This window comes from Hemibagrus wyckioides, linkage group LG13 (assembly GCF_019097595.1).
Source record: "Hemibagrus wyckioides isolate EC202008001 linkage group LG13, SWU_Hwy_1.0, whole genome shotgun sequence".
NCBI lineage: Eukaryota > Metazoa > Chordata > Actinopteri > Siluriformes > Bagridae > Hemibagrus > Hemibagrus wyckioides.
In genome coordinates this window covers 15,271,987-15,284,114 of record NC_080722.1, presented here as the reverse complement: position 1 = coordinate 15,284,114, position 12,128 = coordinate 15,271,987, and the positions used below count along the sequence as shown (strand labels likewise).

At 38.7% G+C, this 12,128-nt stretch overlaps 1 protein-coding gene across 14 annotated transcripts in view; it reads left to right on the top strand.

Annotated features, from left to right (window-relative positions):
* cacna1g (calcium channel, voltage-dependent, T type, alpha 1G subunit) overlaps positions 1-12,128 on the top strand; it is a 171,697-nt gene that overhangs the window by 2,404 nt on the left and 157,165 nt on the right. The gene's annotated exons all lie outside the window — the stretch shown is intronic.

Genomic DNA, 12,128 nt, shown 5'->3' with positions numbered 1-12,128 from the left:
ATAAGAGCTTATTGGTGGTTCCTCACTCCAGTTCCAATAGTCTGTGCCTTTTCCAGGGCCCCTGTATAGTTGTGGAATCATCTGGGTTTCACACCCAGCCTCCACCTTTCAGCATCCGTACTGTACCTGCTTGGTTGAGAGTGTTAGTCAGGCTGCTTATGAATCACAGCTGCTTTGCTCTAGTGTGACTGTCTCACAGGTTTCCATAGAGGCCTTTCAGTGAGACACCTGCTGTCTGGCACCACGGCTTCTACTCAGCACAGGAAAACGAGGAACACTGCCTGTTACATTATTTACATAAATACACTAGTCAGAGTGAATTCTGAATTATTTGCAAAAGATTTAGATTAAAAACAACAGATAATGAGTCAATAATCCAGCTTTGTGTCGGTGTGTAAATGAAATTTAGTCAATTTACAAAGCTCTTGATTTGAGAGCATCCAGCATAGCAGGTAATTCTGTTTTGTTTTTTTTATTGATACCCATCCTGAAGTTTCTTGACTTGTCTTTTCAGTGGATAGTCATTCGGATTCTCAATTTCCTGATTTTAAAAGTTGCCTACTGGTGGCAGAAAAGATGGTATGCTTTGAGAGGCTGCTGCTGACGCAGAAATCTTTGTGGTTCACATATGAGAGTCAGGGGGCATGCAGGCAGTGGGGGATGCTTCTTAGCGTAGGTGCTCTGTTTGGTTTGAGATGGACTCACAGCAGTTTCTCCGAAGGAAAGAATGCTTTTTTGGACAGGCAAGCGGGCTGGACCTGATTGTGATGTCTGGGTGCAGATGCTTTGTTTTTCTTCGCAGGGAAATATGATCGCTCTTGTGGGCTCTGAAAGGCTGCCCAATCAAACACACTTGTCTTACTCTTTGCTTGTTTCTCAGTCGTCCTCACGCTCTCTCCTTCACCACAGAAGCCTACATCCATGCAAAATGGCTGTCGGAGGCCACCACTGGCTTTAGGAAAAACGTGTGGTTCTTTTGGCCTCAGCTATTACAGAGGTATTGGACGTCTGGGATTCCTCACCAGTAAAAGGGCCTGTTTGCCTCTCCACATTTCCATATCATTAAAAGGCCACTATTTTTCCTGCATCACCCTTGCTTTTGAGGTCCCATGTATTTGACTGTGTAAGAAAGGACCCAAATGGGACCTCATTAACTGAACTATAGGAAATTCTTTGTCCCCGGAATTATCCTTTTACACAGACCCATAGGCAGTCTGTTTGCTCATTTAAAATGGTGTTTAATAGAAAAGTCTGCGAATATGTTGCGGATCCCGAAAGAGCGACATCTCCAGCACTGAATTAACATCTATATATGTACTCACATGAACTTTAAGGTTTAATTCAACGCTAGATTTTAATTCAGCTCCAGGGGTTGTACTGGATTGCCAAAGATTAGGTTTTCTATAAGCTGTAATGGTTGGAAATAACCAGTACTGATTGAAAAAAATAATAAAGCAGTAAGTATTATGCTAGATGTACTGTGTAGATTGCTCTGGGTGATGAGTGCCCCTTCCCTCTAACTCCAGATCCATGTTCAATACTGCTGCATCCTGTGTTCACATTAATCATTAGTTTGCACAGACATTTTCATGCTTGACATCAATGTGTTGGCTTGATCTGTGGCATAGGTCCTGAAGGCTTAATACAGAAAGCTTTTATGGAGATGTACAGTGTAAAATTGCTGTTTAATCCCTATGGCTATCACATAAAGGTCACTGTTTTAAAATACTTTTATAATGTAACTGTGATTGATTAGACACTCTGATCATAGGAAACATGTGAAAAATCTCTCTGGATTCTCTGGAGAAGAGGGAAAATCAGACTGACTGCTTTATATTCTTGAAGATTCCCAGAGTTTAAATGCTGCTTTGTAATGTTTTTATAAATCTAAAAAGAGATTTATGGACGTCAGCATCACATAATGCAAATAATCCTGTGTAATTGTTGCATGCATTCATGATAGGCTTCGTGATTTATTTTGTTTGCTTCATTTATTCACTCCTATAGCTCAGTTCCTTATGGCGTGTTATAGCTCTAGCAGTTGTCTGTCAGTCTGATGTATTCTGGTTCAGCCTAACACTTGGCGCTTGTGGTGCAGCCTGTGTGCAACTGTGTGAGAGAGATTGAGTACTTATTGAATGATTAGCAGTTTGATGTCTGGAAAATCTTCGCTAATGGTTCTACAAATGACTGGGAACCAAGTATTGGGGCAGACGCAAAGGATTCCTTTAGGTGTCGTCTATTATTCTGGTTAGTGTCTGGCTAGTGGCATAGCAATTCTCATGGCACTGCTGCCAGGTTTATTCAGACTAAAAGTACTACAGAACAAAGGATTTCTGAAAAGAACTTTGGAAAATAGTTTCAAATTATTCTCCCTTTCTATCTTTTTGCCAATTTCTTTTGTCTTGCTTCTATCTCAAGGAATAAATAGTTGTTGGCTTATCTAATCTGTCTGTAAAATAGAACATGAAGTGAACACTTACTTAACCAGCAGAAAATGTCTGGCCTGCTGGCTTATGAGTCTGGAGCATTTACCATATCCAAACTTCACAAGGAGTATCAGAACACATTTTTTTTAGAAGTATGAAGTGCTTTATAGCTATTCTCATTTTGAATGGAAATTCTTATGGAGACCACAGTCTTTACATATAGACAGTCCTAGTCATAGCTACAGAAACAAGCATATAATGAGTGATCAGATCATGGAATTGAGCTGTCTGTAATTCAGACATAAAGCTGCTCAGCTCAAATGATTTCTTACTCGCTTGAAGCTCCTGAAACCGGAGCAGTGTATGTGTGTGTGTGTGTTCTCCTGTGTGTGTTCTCCTGTGTGTGTTTGGCGCTGACAGCAGGACATCTTCCTGATCCCATCAGGTTGTTGTACTTCTCCACATTTAGTGTTTGAAAATGTTGAATACCATTGCCTCTCACTCTGACAAACACAGAGGAGCTCTTTCTCTTTCGTCTGTGTTTATTCATTTGCATTTAACAGAGCCTAGCAGAACTGTACTAAATCTCAGGAAATGCCTATTGCTTTTCTTCTATGCTCATTAAAAGTTCTTGTCTGGTCGCACAATTCAAGCAAATGCCTTTTTTTCTGCCAGGGACATGATTTAGAGCTGGTAGATTTTTCAGGATGTGGAATGGAGCTTGTAAAGAGCTCTGTTCATTAGGAAACGTTCCCATCATGAGTGCTAGATTTTCATTCTTTTTGAAAGTGCTTCAGCTGTTGGCACCTCCTGCTACTGTCTCTGTGCTCTCATAATATCAGCAGCACGTTCAGCTTGGCAGCTTTCTACTTCTTATGCATTGTTACTCCTGGTCTAATTGGTGCCTCATTGCCAAACACTATCATATTGTTGATTTATGAGAGACGATTTTGACTCCTGTAGCATTCATGGCCTTAATTATTGTCAATTAATCACAATCAAGCAGCCAATTCCACCTTTAGTCGAAAAAGTCTAAAAGGTTTTTGAAACCATCCTTGCTTTGCTGAAAAACCGCCGTTACTTTCTCTTTAATATTTCATAATTCTATCATTTCTTTTTTTTCCCTTTTTTTCACCCTATAACACATTCAGGCAGGATATCATATATGCCAAGGCCTTGAATTAATGCACAGAGGCTCATTATGAGGCCCTGTCAAAGCCAGTCATCTATAAGGCAGCAGTTTGAAGAAGGAGTGTAGATATAATTACACATCAGCTAATCTGTTCTTTAAATTACTGCTCTGTTTCATGTCTTACTGAATTCTCAGCAGACGAGCTTCCATCTGAAGCTTGCCGGTATATGAAATCTTTTTGGAGAAAACACAAGAGTGCATTTCAGCAAGAATTTTTTATTTTATTTTAGTCACATATGCATTATTTTATGTCTACTAGCAGTTATCTTTATGTGTGTATATTTGATGTATAATAAGTGCCCTCAACTTTTTCATTTCAGATTAAGAAGCATTTAGCAATGAGTGTGTGCTTTTGTCTGCATGTAGACTGACTGGTCACTTTAATAGGAACACCGTCTCATTCATGGAAGTATTCAAAAGCTAATCACGTGACAGCAGCGCAAAGCTTAATATCATGCAGATACAGGGCAAGAGCTTCAATTAATGTTCACATCCAACACCAGAAAGGAGAAAATGTGATCTTTGAGCATGGCATGTTTTGTTGGTGACAGATGGAATAGTGCGAAAAACAACAACAACAACAACAACAAAAATGTCAAGTGAGTGGCAGTCTCTACTGCGGGCAGAAACAGTGATTGGAAAAACATCGCCTGGTCTTTCTGAAATCTTCAAATGTCCAAAAAAAAGATTTTTTTTCACTGAGGCTGTGCCCACTGTACCTTCAGATTCCTCACCATATCATTGTTTTTTTTTTTTTTTTTACCATTTTGATGTTTGATGTGAACATTAACCAAAGCTCTGGACTTGCATCTGCATTATTTTATGCATTGCGCTATTGCCACATGATTGGCTAAATGTATAGTTGGACAGATGTTCCTATTTGTGGGGGAGTAGTAGCTCAGTGGTTAGGGTGTTAGACTACTGATCAGGGGGTTGTGAGCTTGAATCCCCTGACTACCAAGCTGTCAAGGCTGGGTCCTTAATCCTCAATTGCTCAGTTGAACAATGAAAGAGAAATGTAAGTTGCCCTGGTTAAGGGTGTCTGCCTAATGCCATAAATATATTTAAAAGATCAGTAAAAGTATAGGACGTGGCAATTGTCATAATAGTTTCTGATATAATGTACAGATTTTTTTTATTACTAAATCTGTGACTAACAAGATTTTTTGTGTCTCTTTTATTGCTGTGTTTTGTGTGTGTGTGTGTGTTTAGATGTGTTGTGGTATCTCTTTGCAGTCTTCTTTTCTGGGTTCCTTATTAATAAATCAGGTGTACTTCTCCATTCTGATTGGTCAGAAGGTATTGATGCATTTTCTGTTGTGACCAGGCAAACCACAGGCTTATAGTAATGCGCTTGTTCGAATACTTTACAGTTTCTGTACTAACAATTACGTTAACACGTCTTAATAGAATTTCAATCTACCAATAAACACCAAAGTGTTGAGGTATAATAGTTGCTATAGTTAAGCATTCTGTTTGTTCTGGAGATTGTTTGTTTCACATTTATGGAAGGAGACTCCACATCAACGCATTGAGTTTTTTACACTGTGGGAACGTCTGCAGGGCAGATGACTTTGCACTTTGTGGTTTGTCAGTAACATGACAAGCTGCATTTTTTCATCTTAACTTTAAGACTTTGAGAGAGAGAGAGAGAGAGAGAGAGAGAGAGGAGAGAGAAGAAAGGCTGGTGAGAGAAAGACTGTTTATAGATGTTTATAACATAAGTAAAAACGGGATTTAACTTGTTTTGTGGACTTTCCACAGTATAAAATGTAACTATAAATGGATTAAAAGAGCCACATGTCGTTCTTTAATAAATACAAAGATTGTAATAGTTGGCAAATTACTGTGCTATTAGAGAAATAAAACAACTGAGGAAAAAAACATTATTTTCCTATAACAGCATGTCCTGTCATTTTTATTTCTTACATAAAAAACAGGATTGACATTCAGTTTAGAAGTGTTCAAAATGGTGTGTGTGTGTGTGTGTGTGTTTAAACGGTGCAGTGCATCTGTTCAAAATCAATACATCCAATCAGTTTACTTGTGATTGCTGCTCCATATGATAAATTATATCAGTAAACACTGAACAAAATCACTGATGTTTAGAAAGCAGCATTAAAAAATAAACACTATGTATCACGAAGACCACATCCACATTATAATGGAAGTGACATGCACAATCTGTTTCGTTAATTTTCAGGTCTTTCTTTACTTTGTTTGATCTCCCACCTCTCTGTTTCACTCGTTCCTCCTTTTTTCTTCTCGCTTTCTCTCTGGGCTTTTCCGTGAGATGTCTGTAAGTTTATGTAGGAATCAGGCCAGGATTTTCTTACCAGCTTTTTCTCATTAGAGAATTGGAGGAGACTTGGGCTGAGTGGAATGGCATGGGAGAGACAGAGAGAGAGAGAGAGAGAGAGAGAGAGAGAGCAGGAATTGGAAGGTGTGGGATGTATGTTGGCCAGCTTAACCAAATTCCCATATGGCCTCTGAAGCTTGTTACCTCTACCATTTCTATTTACTTTCTCTTTGTGTTATAACCAATGAGATTGAGTCTCAACTACACAAGTAAGAACCTTCTATATTATCCAGTCACTGTCACACTGTCCCATGTGCCGCAGAGTGTCCTGGTCTTCTATGGCTGGAGATCTGAGCTTGCTTTTTTCTCTTTTCTAGATTTACACCTTGTCTGACTTTTTACATTTCCTCCATCTAACTTGTGTGTGTGTGTGGGTGTGTATGTGTATGTGTGTGAGGAGGGTTTGTCAGTGCTCAAGAGGTGAGGAATTCGTGATTGTTTATCAATCTTTGCTGGCATGTCGAACTTGTCTGACTTGTCTCTTTATCCTTTTCTATCTCCTTTCTTGGACATGCTCAGCTGCCAAAGGGCTTCAGGTGGCAGTGACAGACCCCAGGACTGACCAGTACTTATTTGTAGCCCACCTCCCAAACACAGCACCATGTTTTCCTGACCCCATGTTTTTACAGTCCCAATCAGAATTCTCAGCCTGTGTGAATGACGAAAACCAGCAAAAATTAATATATACTTATAATTAGCCTCCACTAAGTGGAAATATAGCAACTATTCTCAACAGAACTGGAAAACACAGGTACTTCATCCTTTAGACTTTTAGATTTGAAGCTACCTTCCATAGCAGCTACTTAGCAGGTTTAGCAGTTGTCCGGTGGTTTGCACCAAATGATCTGAGATGTAGAGAATGTTAAAAATCAGCATCACCAAGATGTCCAATATAGCTGTACATTTACAGACAATATGAAATGTATGAAATCTTGACATAATGTGATCAAAGCAAGAGTTTTCAAAATGCCTTTGAAAACAGATATCGATGACAGACTCCCTGGTTGTGTTTATTTTTCCCTCATGTAACTCTCATTATAGACACTTCTCCAAGGGCCCTTAACTTCATTCTGTTCTTAATACTCAGAAAAGCATAGAATCCAGTACTGAATCCCCATGTGCTGACAGATACTTTTGCTTTGGGTAAAAAAAAAAGGAAAGGAAAAAAAAAATCTAGACTCCACAGTATGAATATTGTATTATGTGTATTCAGCTAGAAAATGCTAGAACGCCATTTGCTCAAATGACAAAACATATACTCCAAACATAAAAATAAGCTAACATGACCACAACAGCACCATTTGTCATGCATGGTTGATGTACAAGGCTACATCTATTAGCACAGAAGTGTACCGAAAACAGCCTTGTTGGCTTCTAACAGCCCCACAGTATGTTGAAGTGGTTCTGCAGCAGTGAAAAAAAAAAGTGTTTATTGTGTTTAAAAGCTTTAAAGCATAGTTAGAGCATCTAACTCTAGTAACACAGCTAAGGAAGGACTATGTAAGCTAAATTACATAATCTGTCTAAACAAAAAGCTAAAAGACATTGGGATATTGTTGCTCCATGAAGTTCTCAGGTGGGGTTGTGTTTGTTTTTGTGCTTTATGTTTGACAGATTTGTTGGGATGGGGTTATGTGATTGTAGATTTTACAGGATGTATAAATGACAGCTAGCTAAATGATTGTGTATTAGCTAGCTAGCTAGTTAGTCTGAACAGCTTCGCTGTATCGCCAATTCTTCCCTGTAATGCACTTTTTGGAGGTCATGGTTTCTTATTTTTCATTTTCTGTGGGTATCCTGCTCACCCTGCTGGGTTGATTTTGGTAATGATAACTGAATGGTTATACATTGTAATTATTATTATAAATAATGCCTTTCTAAAGGCACGACTCCATATTTTATGCTTTGCCGACCTAAAAAGTAGCTGAGGGGGAAGGGTATGTGTTGAAATTTTCCCAGAATTCCTCCACTGTACACTAATTACAATGTAGCACTTCATTGCTTTTTACTGGGATGTGTTTTGCTCTTGCAGTGGCAAACAATAAGCCAGAGCTTCGTGTGTTGCTGTTACTGCGGTCTGTTGACAAGAAATGATGGTGACATTTACAGTTTCCAAATCATTATCGCTCAAGACAGAAGGTGATGCCACTGACTCTGAATAAGCATAAAGGATTCCGCCGACACCAGTTTACACCTGAATGTTATGGCTTGACCTGAATTGTTCTTTACCCTTTTGTTATTGTGTGCTTGGTGAGATTGATTATGATTATGGCAAAAATGGCAAAAAATAGCATCACTTGGACTATAAGGAAATTCCTTTTCCTAAATGTGCGACCCTCCCATGATAGTTTTTTCATCGTCCGTCATTTGAACTCGTCGTTATTGCTTTGTTGTTTTTTTGAACTTTTTGCTTTTTGGTTCAAGGATATCACGAGTTCTTGGTAATTTGGAGCCTTGCATGCAACAAGTGTACAAATCAGGCTTTGTGATCTGGGTTAGATTAAGTGTTGCAGTCAGGCTTCCCCAGAACACGTCTTAATTTTTATACGGTTTCAGTTTTCTAAACCCCAACCCCCTATGCTTTATTGGAATCCATTGTGGGGCTGTAATTTAGATGGAGGAGTTGTGTGTGTGCCTTGGAGAGGGAGCTGCAATGTTCTAATGCTCTATGTGAGACAATTTGTGTGTGGGATACGAGTGTGTGTGTGTGTGGAGAGAGAGAGACAGAGAGAGAGAGAGGGTTTACTGGGGCTAGCCTTCTTGCCTCTATGTGCTGCTGTCACACTGGGTATGAGAAGGGGGGCAGACACGGTTCTGGTGGTTTTTCGTGTCTCTCGTTAACATTTTCTGTTCAGGATTTCCTACAAGATGTGGCTACAAAAACAGTTCCAGACCCCCTCCACCTCGCCTACTTGCCCCCTCCCTCTGACAGAAGACAAAAAAGAGAGAAAGAAGAAGAAAAAGAGAAAAAAAAAACTGGGCGTCTGCTTTTAATTTTCAGGAGAGCAGCACCATACTGGAGTGAATCCACCAGGTCCTAACTCCCCCCGCCATTTGGCAGAGCAGACCCTCAGTTATTGAGGGGAAAAAATGAACAGAGAAATGAATCCAGGGCCTTTGGCAGGAGCCGATTGTTGTGAGAGTTTTTATTGTGTACCTCTTCATGGGGTCTGATTTCAGTCCCAGTGTGTATAAGGTAATGCAGTGAGCGTCATGCACTATTCTGGGCTTGTTGTCTAGCTGCACATTTAAAATGTTTGCATTTTGGTTTCTCGGGAAAGTGGCATCAGATAAGATGCTTGGAAGGAAGTGAACAGATGAAAGTAATTAATGTTTTACATAGTGGAAAACACTGTGTGTTAAAGAAATATATTAGCCCTTGCTTTCTGCCCATATGGTGGAACAGTATGTACTTTTAGGGTTGAAATATTCATTTCTTATAAATATATTTTGATCTGGTTACACTGGACTATCGCTGGTTCTTATGATTATTAAAAAATCTTTGCAGAAAGCAAGGAAAAAAACATTTATTTTCCCTCTGGTATCATTTTTTAAATCACCCCATCATGCCCATCTGTTATGCAGTGAAGAAGTGGATATAGATAGAGCTGAAAGGATGATGGGGGACATTGTGATCTTTGGAGTTTTGCCCTGAAATTTCAGTCACGCAAGAGACAAAGAGACAATTTGTGAGAATTGTTTTTTTTCTTTATTAAATCACCCATGAATGAAATTTGATCAGGTTTGATCAGCATTTTTTTGTCATTTGCGTGACAGATCTGTTGAGTGACTGTAGAAGCCCAACACGCTAATGAGATCAAAATGACTGATAAATGTGTGATATAATCAAAATGCATAAGCAGACCGGGATGTTCAATCTGTCATTTGGCATGGCTAAGGGACGAGGATTGAAGGTCTGCTTTGGTGTTAGATGGATTGCCTGTATTATTTACAATTTATACTTCACAAGCTCATAACCTAGGTGCAGAAGAGAAGTGCAGTATGAGTCCAGGCTACAATGGTTTCATATGTAGTTGCCTGGAAGGCAGGTTGATCCAGAAGGTTGTTTATATAGTGCTCACTAATGTTTTTAGTGTGATGGTAACTTCTTGTTGTCTATAGTGCAACATATAATTCTAATTGCTACTTGTACAACAGAGGATCCACTTAAATTGAACTTTTAATCATTACAAATTAGATAGAGAGGTAATCTGGGGAGAGCATACATAAAGAATATGGAGAATATGGAGTTTTCTTATCCTAGGGAATGTGATTATTAATTTATTTTCTCTGGCATGTATGTACTGCCTTTATTTGTATTAATGCATTTAACTAGCTAACTAAACCATCACGTTTTTGAGTTAAATTATGTTAAATTATTTAAGCCTATTAAATTTATATCACAAGATTGGGTAAGTGCATTGGAGCTTTCATTTGCCCAGTGGGCTAGCTAATGAATTTATAATTTGTCCAGCCCTCCACTTACTGAGATTAGTCTTTGGTTGACTTGTTTTTAATTGAGTGCAATGTGCATAGTGTTCATGATCATTTCATGGAAGATGTTTTTATCCCGCTGGGGACAAATCTTTTGAGATTCCAGAGACTCCTGTGGTTTTTCATCAAATCCATGTTTGATGTTAAGGCTATACTATTGTATATCTTTAACTGAAGCTGAAAAGTGCAATGCAGTCCCTTAACTGAATACCATGAATTTACCATAATATTATAATTGAGATGTCTTTAGTGAGATTGTTTGTCCTGGTGAAACCTCCTTCCCTTCCTGACTCTACACTTTATAAAGCATCATCATGCTATCTGTGAATGATCAATAAGCTGGCAGTAGCCTGGAGATTTTTTTCCTATATGTGATGTGAGCAAAATATTCATAGATAATTTTTCTCTTTCTAATCATAAAACAAGCAAACAGCCTGTCAGAGGAGGGACTGAAAAAAGCCACAGACTTGTTGTGGTACACACACTGTCCCATGGGAAGTAAATGAGAGGCCTGGCTAGAGAGTCTGTCATACCACACCATTTATCTTGTCTTGTGGAATGTAATCATCAGAGTGGTGTGCAGTGAATTGGGAAACACCCCAGAGGGCTGCTGCTTCAAGCTGGACCTCAGTGCCTACAGAGCTAGGGGCACGGAACAGAATAGGTGGTCACACACACACACACACAAACACACACACAGATAAAACAAAAGTTAATCGCTTTACCTCAGTGGCTTGAATTTTGCAAATATTAGCACCTAATATGCTTTAAATATATTATTCCACAGCTCTGCTGTAATCTCAAATCTGACTGGATCAGAAGGTGTTGATTAATTTTTCTAATGCAACCCAGGTTCACAGAAAAAAATGCTTGGATGCAATTTATTTGCAGCACCTTTTATATGTTGAATATCAACGTTCTGGCACAAGCATATGTTGCATAGCAACGTATCAAACATTTACACGAATGCTCTGAGACCCACCATAACCACTACACTGTTTAAATAAGATCAATATCTAACACATAATAAATAACCCTGCGCCCAGCTTTGTAAAATCTTTGGTTCAAGATTTGGTTCATTGATCTTTTATTTTTATTTTTATTAATTTTATTTGTACAACACTTTTAACAACAGACGTGGTCATAAAGCAACTTTGCTGAAATAATACATATTAAATTGATCAATTTATCCCTAATGAGCAAGCCAGAAGTGATGGCGGTAAGGAAAAACTCCCTGAGATGATATTAGGAGGAAACCTTGAGAGGAAGCAGACTCAAAAGGGAATCCATCCTCATGTCTGTCTACTATATGGTCAAAAAGTTTTAAAAATCATTTTAACATGAAGTCTATTTGTTAAAGTTCACAGAAAGAGGTTTACTGGTGGTTTTTTTCCTAAAGCTATCATAGCGACTGTAGTCCTAAGCCATCGTTGCTAAACTGCTTGACTCTGTATTCTCTGTATTCTAAAGACTTTACAGGGTAAAAAAGTATCTGCATTTTGAAAATACACATTACCATGTGACTTGCGAGTGTTTAAGACAGAGGACAGAGGAGGCTGTTTACATGGTTTCATGAAAACATGACAACTTGCATTTTTTTAAAAACTTTGAGACAAAGAGAATAAAGTATCTGGTCATCAAGGGATCAACTATT